The 16,484-nt window shown below is 45.6% G+C and overlaps 1 long non-coding RNA gene across 9 annotated transcripts in view; it reads right to left on the minus strand.

The window, feature by feature from the left end:
* Window positions 1–7,689, minus strand: part of LOC119360995 — a 26,571-nt gene extending 18,882 nt beyond the window's left edge. For 4 of the 9 annotated variants that reach the window (XR_005172823.1, XR_005172822.1, XR_005172821.1 and 1 more), the window contains exons 1-6: window positions 7,235–7,687; window positions 6,996–7,135; window positions 6,337–6,855; window positions 1,830–1,927; window positions 1,509–1,540; window positions 1,220–1,348 (exon numbers count right to left, since the gene is read on the minus strand). This is a non-coding gene — a long non-coding RNA (uncharacterized LOC119360995). Of the gene's footprint in view, window positions 1–1,219; window positions 1,349–1,508; window positions 1,541–1,829; window positions 1,931–5,347; window positions 5,436–6,336; window positions 6,856–6,995; window positions 7,136–7,234 lie in introns of all 9 variants that reach the window. The other 5 variants (XR_005172827.1, XR_005172824.1, XR_005172825.1 and 2 more) reach the window with 5 other exon arrangements.
* Between the last annotated feature and the right edge of the window lie 8,795 nt (window positions 7,690–16,484).

A 16,484-nucleotide genomic window follows, 5' to 3' on the forward strand; every position in this document is an offset into this window, starting at 1 on the left:
CGGTACGTTCTCAAGAATATTTCTATTCAAGCAAATTGTTCTAGAAAGAAATATACTGCCACCGATCTGAATTAATCACCGCAGCCTCTTGTCTTGAATAGAGGTTGCGTCAATTAATTCGGATCGGAGGGAGTACCTTTACTTTTCTTTTGATCCAAGTCCATGATGAATGATGCACTTGATAATAGTTCCCTTTTTAGTGGGAGGCGACAAAGACATGTCATACTACTTGTCGATGCTTGGGTAAAAGCAGAGATTCTGAAGTTGCTACAGAAAGCAAAAGCCTAAAAACTAAAAGATTATGATGATAGTTGGATAATCAATATTAAGCTATATTTCTTTTAGAGCTGATTGGAAGAATGAGCTGGACCAATGGGAGTTTGTGACATAAGGAGAGTATAAACATTACAGATGCACTATATAAAGTATATTGAGAAAAACATTATTACATCAGACTCCCTCCGTTTCTAAATATAAGCCCTTTCAGATATTTCAATATGGACTACATAGTACATACGGATGTATATAGACATATTTTAGAATGTAGATTCACTCGTTTTGCCTGTTACGTAGTCAATATTGACATCTCTAAAAGGTCTAATATTTAGGAACGGAGGGAGTATAACGTAACATAACATAGAGATATAATAAACATGTCCTGATTTTAAAAACAAATTTACTACGATTAGGGCATTTTGAAGACCGAGCTCCATGGAGCCCTTTATTTTGAAAAATTCAAAATTCATAAATTTCGATTTCAAAAAATTCTGAAAAAAATAAACATGTATGCAAGGATGTAATGTGTATGTGTGATAAGTTTCAGGATGAATTGCGAGCTGCACAAAAAAAACAAAATCATGGACTTTAAAGATGAACAGTACATATATGGTAAAAGGCCCCACATTTGTCTTTTTTATGTAGCTCACGTTTTAATGTATTTTGACCTGAAAATTTGCATACATGTACATTATGTATCTAGGTGTATCTGTATTTTTTTCCAGAATTTTTGAAACTGAAAATTTTGAATTTTGAAGTTTTCAAATAAAGGCCTCCATGTAGCTCGGTCTCCGTTTGACATTTTCGATTTACTACTCCCTTCGTACATAAATACTAATTTTCTTTTATTTGTGAACAAAGGAAGAATAAAGTAATACGACAGGATTACGAGAAGATGGAAAAGGAACAAAAGAATATGTACCCCTCAGAAGCTAACACGTACCTTAATAGCATATAGTAGCTCTTCCGTACGATTCATACATGTTCCTCTTTCAGTTGATTCCTTGTCGTATTTTGAGCCATCGAGCCTAACAATTAAATCCAAATCTTCCGCTCTTATCATCCTCGAAGTCTATCATAGGAGGAATGGAGAACCATTTAACAGAAAGTGATAGCAAATCTTTTCTATAGCCAAAAATTCCCTGTTTGTTGTGCTTAGACTTTGTGTCAAAATATTGTCTTTTTTGCTCATCCAACAGATAAAGTTCCTATACTTGACAAAACTTACATACCTTGGCATATAGTGATCCTTTGGTGTAAGAATCTGCATAGAAAATAAATCAGATCCATAAGAAAGATACCAAGGAGTGAGCAATCCATTTTCATATCCTAGTCCATGTTGCAATTCCTTTCCCCAAATTGATTGTAAATCTGCAGGATATAATTCGGCTAGCTACAGTGTGTGAACCATGTAGTGTTCCACCTCTCCACTAAATCGCAACAGTTCTTGCTTCTGAGGTAGGAAAGGAATCATGGTCTAGGGGTACAGCATAACATATGGGACTAAGCACTACCTCCTAGCTCAAACCCCTAAAAATTTAAGAACTTCTTACCTTAATCCCAAAAAACCTGAGCTCAATAATTCCACGCATACCTACTGGGTTTGGCCAAGCTTCTCGTCAACGAATGCCTACCAGTGGAGAATGTTGTGCTGCTCCAGGGTGAGGTAAGGAATAGATTAGGGGGCAGGTACTGGATTATTGCATAAAGTACACTTTTCATATCACCAGAAAGCAACAATCATGATTATAAAATCGAATGTGCAACTGGACCTTTGCCTAGCCCAGAATAGTAGGCCTACAAAAATAGTGCAATTCCGAACATCAAGTGGTACATTACAGTTCATAAACAACAGACCCTCTCTCAAAAGCACAACCAGCTAAGGCTACTCCGGTGAAGCAAATGTCTAGGCCATAACATGAAACAGCAAAATAACTAAACTATCACTAAATAGTAGTACCAGCAATCATGTAAGAGCATCTCCACTGGCCCCCCAACAAGCCCCTCAGGGTGCCTTTTTTAGCGTCGGCGGCGAAACATCGGCCAAGTTGCGCCCCCAGATTGTTGTTTATCGCCGATTTGGGCCAAAATAACAACCGGCAAACCCAAGCCGAACCCAGCGCACCAGGGGGCGCCTGGGGGTACCGGCTGAAGCGAAAAGGCGTGTGGGCCCACGTGGTCGGCGACAGACCGGCCTATTCCCGCCGTTTTCCCCCATTTTCCCTCCATTGCCCAAGCACTTCCCCCCTTCTCCACCGCCGCTCCCGCTATTCTCCTCATCAGATCCGACCGCCATGCCGCCGAAGAAGTATGCGGCCCCTCGCCTAGCCACCGATACCGCCCAGCCAAAGCAGAGGAAGCCGAGGGCGCCGATGGCAAGGCCATAGGGCTTGTCGAACGCCGAGTGGAAGGTAGGCGTTGAGTAACCACCGATCACCAGAACAGGCTCATCACCAAGAGGACCAGGGACGCGGCGGCGGCGGCGGAGCAGGAGAGGCGTCTCGCGTGGGGATGATGAACCTTCCACATGGCCACTGCCCACAAGCTGCGTGAGGGAGCCAGCAGAGCGTCGCGTCGCCGGCCAACTTCTCGCCGCCGCTATGGGGGTACGCGCCCTCGCCTGGCTACTCCGACGGCAACACGCATGGCGGCTTCAATCCCAGCATCACCTTCCTGCATGGCGCAGTGCCGCGTGCCTCCGGCCTCAACACCCAGTACAACTACTCGCCGCCGGCGTACTCAGGCTCGCCTGCGCCGCCTCTGCGCCGTGCCGCCCTACCCTTCGCACACGGCTCGGCGCCACAGTTCAGCAACACCGACACCAACATGGACGAGATCATCACGAGCGGCTTGGTCCCCGCCACTTCGTGCCCCGGGTTCCACGCGCAAGACGAAACGATGGACACCGCCATCGACATGGACGACGTGCTCGACGACGCCAAGGAGGAGGCGGAGGAGGAAGAACAGGTGGAGCCGTAGCCGGGGCCGAAAGAGAGAAAGAAGAAGCGGGCGCCCAACACAAGTCGGGTGAGCCTCGCGTCAAGTGGACGTCCAAGGAAGACGAGTGCCTCGCCGATGCATGGAAGACCGTCAGCATCGACCCGATCACCGGCTTGAATCAGAACACCGACACGTACTGGAGAAGAATCAAGACGGCGTTCGACAAGCACAAGCTGGTCGACCCCGACTTCGCCAACATCCACATGGATCACAGCGACAAGGCCATGGCGAACCATTGGGCGACCATCTAGGCGGCCTGCAACAAGTGACATGGGATCCTAGAGGTCGCGGCTCGCCCGGAAAGCGGCGCCAACATCGAGGGGCAGGTATGGCCAGTCGTCGGCTCAGTTCTTTCGTCGTGTACTTCGCCGACACTTGTTCTTCGGCTGTGCAGATGGTTCGAATGTTCAACATGTTTCGCCAGGACAACAGCGACCAAGAGTTCAAGTTCCTTCACGTGTTCTCCAGGATCGAGTCGTGCAAGAAGTGGAGGGAGTGCCGACTCACTCTCGCAAGGCCAAGGAGACCTACAAGCCGGATGCGCCTGCCCCGTCGGCGGCAGAAGGGCGCCCTGATGGCAACAAAAGAGACAAGGCGGCGAGGGGCGCGGCACCCGCTGCTGAACGGCTGCAATCATCGATCAAGCAGTGCATCGCCGATGCCAAGAACAGCGCCGCCAAGAGGGAGGAGAAATCCGACGCGAGGTGGTCGGCGTTGATGACGAAGCATGACGTCAAGCTCGACCTTCTCAGGACCAAAGTCGCCGCGAAGAAGAGGAACACCGACCTGGCGCTCTTGATGGCGGCAGACATGTCGACGATGGACGAGCAGGTGAAGGCGTGGTACCTGGCAGAGCGTGGCCTCATCTTGAACCACATGCCTCGACAGGCGGCAACCGTCGCCTCTACGCCCACAACGACGCCAACGCCGACGCCAAGCCTGAGAAGTGAACATGTGCGGACGCCCTGCGTGAGCACTGAAGCCACGCCAACGCCAACGTCGAGCCCGAGCACTGAAGATGCGCCCACACTGACCTCAGCCAGTCCCATGGCAGAGGAGCCTGCCGTTTGATGCGTTCCATGTCTATGATTCCTTCCTTTTGATCACCGAACTTTTGGGTATGTTTGATCGCCGACCTGTGCCATGATGATCGCCTAACCTGTCGCGTTTGGCAGCAGGAAAGATAAATTAGAATTTTCGGGCGTTTGGGGGCCGAAACCTGGGGGCGCGACTGGAAACTCGATCGCCCCCAGGGCGGAAAAACCGCCGGCGCATACGCCAAAAGACATTCGTCGGGTGCCCTGGGGGGGCAAACGGCTGGAGATGCTCTAATGGTTAAATCAAAACCTGGAAAATGCACTCATGAACACCTACAGGACGAGATGGGCCTTCAAACCTAAGAAGGAGCAACCAAAGACAAGGTGGCCATTGACAGATTGACGAGGAAGCACAAGGACGTGGCCGCTAGACTTCTCATGATCATTTATCCCCCTTGAGGCTGTATTTCCTTTCCTTGTGGGCTTATTTTTGCTGTTGCCCCCAGCCTGTACCTTACCTTTATTTTCTTTCGTTTCTATGGACCTCCGTTTTTTGGTTGGATGTTGTGCTTCGGTTGTGGTTTGCTTTATTTATAAAGCGGGGCGAGAAGCCTTTTTCGGTACAAAATTCAATTAGCCGTGGCCCTTTTCAGGAATCATCCACAACACCCTATCCTAACAACTGAGTGTGTAATCCATCCTCACACAATGACAAAAAAGTATACTAGAACACAATTAACGAATTCAACAAAAATAGATGTAGCTAGTTAAAGCCTAGTTTGATAAATGTCAAAGAGCAGTTTCATATGATTCCATTGTGTTATGTGTGTGCATCAGTTTTCAAACATGATATATATAAAAACAGGAGGGTGACAGAACCTATACTAGAACCTACTACAACGCCCCTTTGGTCAGTTTTGCATCAGGTTCACTATGGGCAGAAAAGACAACACAAAAGTTGAGTGGTAGAAAATAGTGAAACTAATCTGATATGTCTTGTGGTTCCACGTCCTATCGAGGGCATCGCTGCTGACCTTGGCAACACTGAGGAGGTCATGGTCCACACGAAGTTCTTGGGCCTAAAGCTTCTTGGTTCCTCCCCCAGCTAATCCACCTTCCGAGCTAACCAAGTCAAATCAATATAATTTTAGTTCCATTGTGAGTATCCAAGACGCTCTGAAACAACTGGATATTCTCCTAAAAGGCAAATAAAAAGCACTCTGAATAGATGCAAACTTTGAGAATTTCTTGTTGATTCAGTCCAGAGGAAGAGACGGCGATGGGGTGGTAGTGGGGGCTAGTGGGGGCAGAAAGCGAAGGGATGCAGGGGTGAAGAGCAGACGGAAACGGGGGCAGACACAGCGGTGGTGCTCTGAAAGGAGCAGAGGCAGCCCCGACAACAGCGTGCGAACAAGAGCAAGGGTGGCCATGGCAGGAGGTACCACCAAGGAGAAGAGCAATTGCGGCGCGGAGGCGGACAGGCAGCGGGTGGCAGCCGGAAACCGTAGTGCGGGCACTTGGAAGAGGACGGAATGGGAGTTACACGGCAGTGTTGTGCGGTCGTGTGAGGGTGAGAGGCCAACGAAGCCAGACATAGTGGTAACCCAACAAGTTTAGAACAAATGCTCATGTAGCTACTTTTTTTTCACCCGTCTATTTCCATGAAATAGTGAAGAATTGGCTATCAGGAATAGGGCTTAAGTGTACTCTCATTTCAGAGATGTGCTTGCATTTTTGCAATATATTCAGTTTAGGTCAACTGTGAGAATCAGGAATATGGCTTAAGTCTCAGCTACGCTTGCACGCATCATATTTGAAGTTAGCGAGCAGCACAAGTACTTCACAACCAGTCTTGAATCAAAGGAAATAACATCATATTTGAAACGATAAAAAAGAGGTTACACTTTTTCTAGGGAAAGATGTATGTTAACACACTAACTTATTAGTGATCGGATGTTTGAATGTAGCAAAACATGGATTTTCAAGGCTTCAGAGCGAAATGAAAGTGATCAGAAGACAAAACCTTTGCAAGTAGAGCTTTCCCTGTTCCCCATACAGTATGACTACCTTGAGAGGCCTAAATCCAATGTCCTCATATAGCTCGGGAAGTTCAACTGGTTCTTTAATATCTTGAATTGGAACATGTAAACCACCGACATCCGAACAAGACTCCAAACGTGTCATTTCAATTTTCATGACAGAAATCATAGGACCAACTTCACCTTGCAAAATTCCGACCACCAAGAGAACCTGAGAAAAAGACAGGTAAAGCTCAATAAATAAATACTCCAAGGCAGAATTGAAATTCATCACATCAATCAAACAGATACTCCGATGGCCTAAGCTAACCAGTCCTCTCTCTGAGTGTATAAATAAATAAACCACAAAAAGAATATGAGAGCTGAAGACTTAAATGCAGATTTCTATTGCAACCATTTCACTCTTTCCAATTGAATAAAAATATAATGACCACAGATTCTGCCAACTTTTCTTCTCCTGGTAATTGGAACCATGTAGTAAGGACCAAGAAACTTCAGAAAACCTGAAGAAGCAAACAAGTGGTAAATGTTATAATTTGAACAACTAAAACGATTTGATAGATATACTCTATGAATCTCAGTTCATGTTGAAATACAAATTATTCCATAGCATTTTGTGACAAAATTCAGCACAGCAGTCAACCTATTTCCCTCGTGAATCCGCCAAATTAGTTCTTGACAATCAATTCTCCATGTAACTAGTAGGATACTCCTGGATACCCAAATCAATAGACTCCAACCGGTCAATCTTCAGCACCGTCCAAAGAGTCCTGCTCTTGTGATCTGATGGGGTAGCAAAAAGAAGCCTTATGGTGTAGCACAAATACAAATACGCATGATGGTGCAGGGAAAAAGAGTGAGGAGTAAAAGGATGGGGGTGACCTTGATGACGACGGCGGTGAGGAAAGGTGCTAGAGCGGCGGGCTTACTGCTCCGAGGATTTGTCCGGGCCTTCTCCTCGGGCTGCTACCGAAAGAAACGATTTTATCCGCCTCGGAGATGGTCGCTGGGACGCCGAGACGACAGGGTTTGGCGGAATCGCAGCCGGAGAGGGAGTCCACGGCCCTTGGTGGCTCGCGTCGGCGCCGTCGCAGGATCCGGCATCGGCACCACCGGATCAAGCCGGAATTACTCCTCCCGTCGAAAAAAATTCGATCTTTTCCGGCATCGCCACCACCGGATGAAGCCGGAATTACTCCTCCAATTGATCTTTTCCAAGGGAGGGAGTACGGGACGGGGATGGCGGAGTTTGGAGAAGGGCACGGGGACGGGGATGCGGCGAGGAGAGAAGGAATCGCGGGCCGAGGAGGAATCGGAGATGGGGAGGAGGGCGTCACGAGGTATTTGCGGGTTTCTTTATTATTATTATTATTACGGACGTCGCGATATCTTTTCTGGACGGACAAAAATAATGTCATCAGGAATTTAAATATTTAGGCTTCCTTAGCGAGAATTCCAGAAATTCGTTCCACACAAGAATCGAACTCTGCAACCATTGGGCTAAAGCCCAGTTCCCATTCAATTTGCTTCAACCCATGTATAATAGTTTTAAGCTATTTCGTATTTGTGTTCTTCTCTTTGTTTAGCCACATAACAGTTTCTTTCTTTTTCGTTTTCTTTTGAGAATCACATAACAGCTTTCTGAGACATGCATAGCTTAGCTGTACTGATGTTCTATTGCTAGCTCAGCCATATATGAAGTTATAGTCCTTGGCTCTAGTTGGTCGACATTGCGGGCTTAATTTACTTTTGGATGAATTTTTTGATCAAGCTCTTATTGTGTGGAGGTTGTTTTGAAGTTCCGGTCCTTTCGAGGGAAGAAACTTTTGCTTTTGGTTTTGGTTCTTCAAGCAACACACACAAACAACACTAGTAATTGGGTATACCAAACAAAAGCTATGATATGTAGGACAGTAAAACTGAGTCTAACTTCAGCCCTCTCACGCACCGAGTGTTTCTGGCCATCTATTTTCCGTGATATGGGCGTTCCTTACCATCAGATATGCTGGGTTTTTTTACTTCCACCACACATTTGATTTCCTGGCCCAACTGTCCTAAAGGTCGGCTGCTCCAGGGGCAAAATCTGAGTCCTTTGGTTGCCTGGGCCTTTTTCCCCGGCCCAACTAGCAAACCACTCATATCCCACCCCACGAGCGTTACTGAAGAAAGGGCTACCAAACGATCACAATCGAGTTAGAAAAGAAATGCCTCACGAACCCTAACAGAGGAGACGCCCGGAGATGGCAATCCATATTCTCGTCAACCGCCACCGCTACGCTCGTCCGATCAACCTCCGCACATCACCCCGTCGTGAAAAAAGATCTCCACAGTCGGTGGAGTTCCCTTTCCCATCCCCATGACAGCCGACGAACATGGAGCGACCGACAAATCTATCCACCTAGGCGAGGAGGTGTGACTTACAGTTAGGGCGCATCGTCCCCGGAAAAGGACACAAGTACTTGTCTACATCCATTCAGCTTCTCGATGAGTAGCCTAATCGATTGATCTGCACATGCTTAATCGAAGGTACAAACTGTTGTACGCATTGCTTTATTTTCCCTATTTTGGTTCCTTCTTTTCTTTTGGTTATTTGGTTTCATTTGTTCTAGAATCTGGCTCATGGCATCGGTGTGGAAGCTTGATTTAGTCGATCCGTTGATTTATGGTGGCACAAAGGTACGCGTCTTGTGAGGTTCTATCGCCAATTCAATGATGATTGATTGAGAGTTTAACCAGCCATTACTCATAGTATAATGCACCGGATGCCGGTTATTGCAGGTTTGTTACAATTGGGGATTCATAATTTTCATTCCATTGGGCTTGCAGGTACGTGGGATGGAAGCACATCTGAGAGCAGCGATACGAGTCAATGGGATTGAAAGCAATGCATGGGAAGACATTAACGTGACGCAATAGCCAGTACGGAATATTAATATGCCAAAATCCGATGAGACGTCAGTCAACAATATTAGCTTTTGTTTTTGTTTTAGATTGTTAATATCTGAAATGCTGATCTAACAACATAAAATGTTGCAGTTCTTGTTGTGCACTGTACATGCTGAAGAACATCGAATTATTTACGGGAGTAAAACTGAGGTTGCAATATGACGAAGTACGTAGAGTAACACCTAAAATTCTGTCATTTTTTGAAACATATGGAACGATACTAACATATCCTCGCATGCAGGCCTACATCGACAAATTCAGAAGAGAGCTACCTGTTGTGCTTGTCGATTCACCCTACAACAAAATGAAATATAGGAGTAGGTTCAAGCAGTACCATGCTAGGCAATCGGATGCAGCTGCGGTTGAAGACGACGAGGATGCAAGCAGTTAGTCCAACATTGTGGTTCATTCTTACATGTGGAGTGTACACTTGGCCATAAAGCGACAGAGTAGGGTGTGGTTGGGTTTTAGTCCCGAAGAAGGTTTCCTAGCCGTGTTCTTAGTCCATTGCACATGAGTCAAGTTGTAAAACTTTAATAATATTGGTTACTATATTTTGCTTGAAATAAATTTGGTCTCCACGGGATCTCGTAGAAATCTATATTTGCTTTTTACTACCATGTGATAGTAATGGTGCCTGGGGCAACCCTAGAAGAATAATGGATTATGATATGTCTATTTTCATACGAGAGAAAAAGGTACAAGCATTACAATAGCCTCACAACAGAAGTCAAAAATATTGCCTGATTCAACACGCAATCCCAGCTATGTCTCGTAGGCAGGCCGCAAAGCCAAAAAATAGAGCATAGGATAACAATAGTAAAAGCATGTACCATGGGGGGCCTCTGCAGGTGATGCAACGCTGAATTGAAGCGATCACCTTCAGGAGCATAGTGGTGTGGCCATGGTACATCCATCCTGCCTCATGGAATCACATAGCATGTTCTGTCATAGCCCTGCAAAACAGAGGAAAAATTACTACTTGTACTAACCTTGTCAAGTGTGTGCATGTAACAAATGTTGGACATAAGTAAACACGGAAGAATGAAATGCAACATATGGAAGAATCGAATGGTCATTCCTTTCTCTCTGCTTTTTGCGAGGACCATTACTCTCCCTTTAACAAGGCTAAAACATCATAATAAGACTTAATAGCAATCTTGAAAAGGTGGATATCCCATGTGAATCTAATTTTTCATATAAAGCACATGCCAAGTCTGTTGATCCCAGTCCAGCAATTGCACAAGAAGAAGCGAGCATCATAAATATTGAGCAACATAAGCTATGAATTGTTTATAGTACATTCCAAAATTAATAGCTTATCATCTCTATTGATCTCCAAATCTCACCTATCAGCCAAATTGAAAGAATACATGTTGAATGCAATGATTGAACGTTCGTAGATCATGCAGTTGGGGTTGGACGAATGGGGCTGGCCGTCGAGGCCGGCGGCCAGCTTCATCTAGTCCCGCGGAACATGATCCATACCCAACCACCTTGCCATCAGACGAGACGCATGGCCAGATCAAAGCTGCACCCATGGCTGAGAAATGATATGTAGAGGACGCAAACAACCAATTGAGGTGTGGGAAAGAGGTTGCCTATAACCTTGTGGCTATAGGCACCCGCATGGAGGACTGGGAGGTGGGATGGCGCCGACTCTTCGCCGGCGGCCGCCGCGGGGAGGGCAGTGGGCCTCCTCTTGTGTTCATTGAAAAGGTGGTGCGAGATCGCGAGGGAATTGGGGTGGTGGAAGGGAGGGGCCGCGACGCGCGGCTAGATCCTGCCGGCAACGAGGGAGGGAGGGGCCGCGAAGAGCGGCTAGATCCTGCCGGCGAGGATTAAAACCGTAGTGGCGGCAAGGAATAAACCCTAGCGAACGGGATAAATATCGAACCGAAAATAGCCCTGAAATTCGTACCGAGAATACCCTCGAAATATTTGGGAGGGAAAATCAGATCAGTTCGAAATATTTTTTCTCCTGAAAATGCCCCTCGGGGTCTGATATAATACACGTGACATCAGCGTATTGCATCGGATCTGGACCGTCGAATTCGCTCCGACGGACGGTCCATATCGTCCGGATGCACTGTAAAATGACCCTTATTATTTTTGTATAACAGTCTTGATAGAAAATCCTTTCCAACAGAACGGTTGAGTGCAAGCCTGAAAAATGATAAAATCATGGATGGTACTTCCAGTAACATAAATCAAAATATTGTTGCAGAATCTTTTCAGTGTGCACTTCCATCCATGGTTAATTCCATCAAATATATGTCAACTTAACTAAATGCAAACATGAAATGCGAGATTATAGAGATTCATGCACAATAATATAAAATATGTAAGATGGTAACGGAAGAGGTACTCTAGCAAAAGCAGAGGTACAATGATTCTAGTTTCACACCGAAATAGCAATCAATACATGACTACCAGGACGTGAGTAGTACAAAAAAATGAGCATATGAGAAGCAGAGATAATGCCACTTGTGCTGATGTGCATATAAACCTATCGAATTCAGACTAGGTAATAATTGGGAGGTACCTTAGCGTTAAGAAAGTACTTGTAAAAATTGTAGATTTGCAGGAAGAACATAGTAGTGACCATTGTTGAAGAAGAAAGAGATCTAATTATTCATACTAAGTAGATTATTTTTAAGACACCAATTTGCATTACTACCTATAAAATAGGAATCCCAGGTTTGTTCAGATGAATGAATGTCCCACCATATATATACTTTAAAAGAACCGAAATCTCCTTAAAAGTTGACTAACATAGAAGACATGCACAAGAAAAATAACTCATTGCACAGGAACAGAGAAGTATTGGAATGGCGATGAGCTCAGATATAAATCTAGAAATTTTACTGTGTGAAGATTTATATTTTTCTTATCTATTTTCAATGGGAATGTAACATGCACAATTTAGCACATAGTGGCAACTACAAAATTAGTGATCTGAATTAACTTAGAACTGAAGACACATGCTGCACTTTTAATCAGTTCATGCCTTTAAATGCCCTAGTGAAGAGTGAAAGATCTGATGCACAATATTACTATCTTTTAGAAAATAGCAGTACAGACTATGGGTATAGATATACATAGCCATGATGCATGCATGTAGTACGTGATCCCAGTTTCATCCATATACTTATGTACACGTATTGAAAAGGCAGGAGTACTTGTTGTGAGTATCAAACCGTGAACGACATGAATAGAGATGGATGATGGGCCGTTGTTGCTACGTTTCTCCAGCAATAAAGCATCAATCTTAGCAGCAGACACGGAGGTAGTAGTACCTACTGTGTGCCTCCTGTATCCAGATGTGCTTGCCGCCATCTTGTACATCTAGCTCCTGCAGCATATACGTTGCCATCTCACTATCTGCTGGGATAAGATGGAGAAGATCGCTCAGATCTCTAAGACCGTCCACCCAGAGCCCGTAGTCTGGCACCTCCTTGCCTGGCTATAGCCTTGTATGGTCCGAACTTGTTGGTTTGTCGCCGACGGCGTGCGAGTACACCATGGTGTACAACTCGCCGTGATGCAGCATCGCCAGTCAGTGGCAGAGACACTTGGCACAGTGTTGGAAATATGCCCTAGAGGCAATAATAAAAGCATTATTATTATATTTCCTTGTTCGTGATAATTGTCTTTATTCATGCTATAATTGTGTTATCCAGAAATCGTAATACATGTGTGAATAACAGACACCAACACGTCCCTAGTAAGCCTCTAGTTGACTAGCTCGTTGATCAACAAATAGTCATGGTTTCCTGACTATGGACATTGGATGTCATTGATAACGAGATCACATCATTAGGAGAATGATGTGATGGACAAGACCCAATCCTAAACATAGCATAAAAGATCGTATAGTTCGTTTGCTAGAGTTTTTCCAATGTCAAATATCCTTTCCTTAGACCATGAGATCGTGTAACTCCCGGATACCGTAGGAGTGCTTTGGGTATACCAAACGTCACAACGTAACTGGGTGACTATAAAGGTATACTACGGGTATCTCCGAAAGTGTCTGTTGGGTTGACACGGATCAAGACTAGGATTTGTCACTCCGTATGACGGAGAGGTATCACTGGGCCCACTCGGTAATGCATCATCATAATGAGCTCAAAGTGACCAAGTGTCTGGTCACGGGATCATGCATTACGGTACGAGTAAAGTGACTTGCCAGTAACGAGATTGAACGAGGTATTGGGATACCGACGATCGAATCTCGGGCAATTAACATATCAATTGACAAAGGGAATTGCATACGGGGTTGATTGAATCCTCGACATCGTGGTTCATCCGATGAGATCATCGTGGAGCATGTGGGAGCCAACATGGGTATCCAGATCCCGCTGTTGGTTATTGACCGGAGAGTCGTCTCGGTCATGTCTGCCTGTCTCCCGAACCCGTAGGGTCTACACACTTAAGGTTCGGTGATGCTAGGGTTGTAGGGATATGTATATGCAGTAACCCGAATGTTGTTCGGAGTCCCGGATGAGATCCCGAACGTCACGAGGAGTTCCGGAATGGTCCGGAGGTAAAGAATTATATATAGGAAGTGCTATTTCGGCCATCGGGACAAGTTTCGGGGTTATCGGTATTGTACCAGGACCACCGGAAGGGTCCCGGGGGCCCACCGGGTGGGACCACCTACCCCAGGGGGCCACATGGGCTTTAAGGGGTGCGCCTTGGCCTACATGGGCCAAGGGCACCAGCCCCAAGAGGCCCATGCGCCTAGGGTTTCACAAAAGGGAAGAGTCCCAATAGTGGAAGGCACCTCCTAGGTGCCTTGGGGGGGAGGGAAACCTCCCCTTGGCCGCCGCCCCCTAGGAGATTGGATCTCCTAGGCCGGCGCCCCCCCTAGGCCCTCCTATATATAGTGGGGGAAGGAGGGCTTTTGATCTATGCCTTTGGTTGCCTCCTTCTCCCTCTCCAACTCCTCCTCCTCCTCCATAGTGCTTGGCGAAGTCCTAACAGAGTACTGCAGCTCCACCATCACCACGTCGTCGTGCTGTTGCTGGAGCCATCTTCCTCAACCTCTCCCTCCCCCTTGCTGGATCAAGAAGAAGGACATGTTACGCTAACCGTACGTGTGTTGAACGCGGAGGTGCCGTCCGTTCGGCGCTAGGATCTCCGGTGATTTGGATCACGTCGTGTTCGACTACATCATCCCCGTTCTTTGAACGCTTCCGCTCGCGATCTACAAAGGTATGTAGATGCATCCGATCACTCGTTGCTAGATGAACTCATAGATGGATCTTGGTGAAACCGTAGGAAAATTTTTGTTTTCTGCAACGTTCCCCAACAGTGGTATCAGAGCTAGGTCTATGCGTAGTTCTTCTTGCGCGAGTAGAACACAATTTGTTGTGGGCGTAGATGTTGTCAACTTTCTTGCCGCTACTAGTCTTATCTTGCTTCAATGGTATTGTGGGATGAAGCGGCCCGGACCAACCTTACACGTATGCTTACGTGAGACCGGTTCCACCGACTAACATGCACTAGTTGCATAAGGTGGCTGGCGGGTGTCTGTCTCTCCTACTTTAGTTGGAGCGGATTCGATGAAAAGGGTCCTTATGAAGGGTAAAAAGAAGTTGACAAATCACGTTGTGGTTTCACGTAGGTAAGAAAACGTTCTTGCTAGAACCCTATTGCAGCCACGTAAAACTTGCAACAACAATTAGAGGACGTCTAACTTGTTTTTGCAGCAAGTGCTTTGTGATATGATATGGCCAAAGTTGTGATGAATGATGAATGATATATATGTGATGTATGAGTTGTTCATGCTATTGTAATAGGAATCACGACTTGCATGTCGATGAGTATGACAACCGGCAGGAGCCATAGGAGTTGTCTTTATTTTTTGTATGACCTGCGTGTCATTGAGAAACGCCATGTAAATTACTTTACTTTATTGCTAAACGTGTTAGCCATAGTAGTAGAAGTAATAGTTGGCGAGCAACTTCATGGAGACACGATGATGGGGATCATGATGATGGAGATCATGGTGTCAAGCCGGTGACAAGATGATCATGGAGCCCAAGATGGAGATCAAAGGAGCTATGTGATAATGGCCATATCATGTCACTATTATTATTTGATTGCATTTGATGTTTATCATGTTTTGCATCTTGTTTACTTAGAACGACGGTAGTAAATAAGATGATCCCTCATAATAATTTCAAGAAAGTGTTCCTGTTGGAAATATGCCCTAGAGGCAATAATAAAAGTATTATTATTATATTTCCTTGTTCATGATAATTGTCTTTTATTCATGCTATAACTGTATTATCCGGAAATCGTAATACACGTGTGAATACATAGACCACAATATGTCCCTAGTGAGCCTCTAGTTGACTAGCTCGTTGTGATCAACAGATAGTCATGGTTTCCTGGCTATGGACATTGGATGTCGTTGATAACGGGATCACATCATTAGGAGAATGATGTGATGGACAAGACCCAATCCTAAGACTAGCACAAAAGATCGTGTAGTTCATTTGCTAGAGCTTTGCCAATGTCAAGTATCTCTTCCTTCGACCATGAGAGCGTGTAACTCCTGGATACCGTAGGAGTGCTTTGGGTGTATCAAACGTCACAATGTAACTGGGTGACTATAAAGGTGCACTACAGGTATCTCCGAAAGTATCTATTGTTTTATGCGGATCGAGACTGGGATTTGTCATTTCGTGTAAACGGAGAGGTATCTCTGGGCCCACTCGGTAGGACATCATCATATGCGCAATGTGACCAAGGAGTTGATCACGGGATGATGTGTTACGGAACGAGTAAAGTGACTTGCCGGTAACGAGATTGAACAAGGTATTGGATACCGACGATCGAATCTCGGGCAAGTAACATACCGATAGACAAAGGGAATTGAATACGGGATTGATTAAGTCCTTGACATCGTGGTTCATCCGATGAGATCATCGTGGAACATGTGGGAGCCATCATGGGTATCCAGATCCCGCTGTTGGTTATTGACCGGAGAACGTCTCGGTCATGTCTACATGTCTCCCGAACCCGTAGGGTCTACACACTTAAGGTTCGATGACGCTAGGGTTATAAAGTAAGTTTGTATGTGGTTACCGAATGTTGTTCGGAGTCCCGGATGAGATCCTGGACGTCACTAGGAGTTCCGGAATGGTCCGGAGGTAAAGATTTATATATGGGAAGT

This window comes from Triticum dicoccoides, chromosome 1A (assembly GCF_002162155.2).
Source record: "Triticum dicoccoides isolate Atlit2015 ecotype Zavitan chromosome 1A, WEW_v2.0, whole genome shotgun sequence".
Classification (NCBI taxonomy): Eukaryota; Viridiplantae; Streptophyta; class Magnoliopsida; order Poales; family Poaceae; genus Triticum; species Triticum dicoccoides.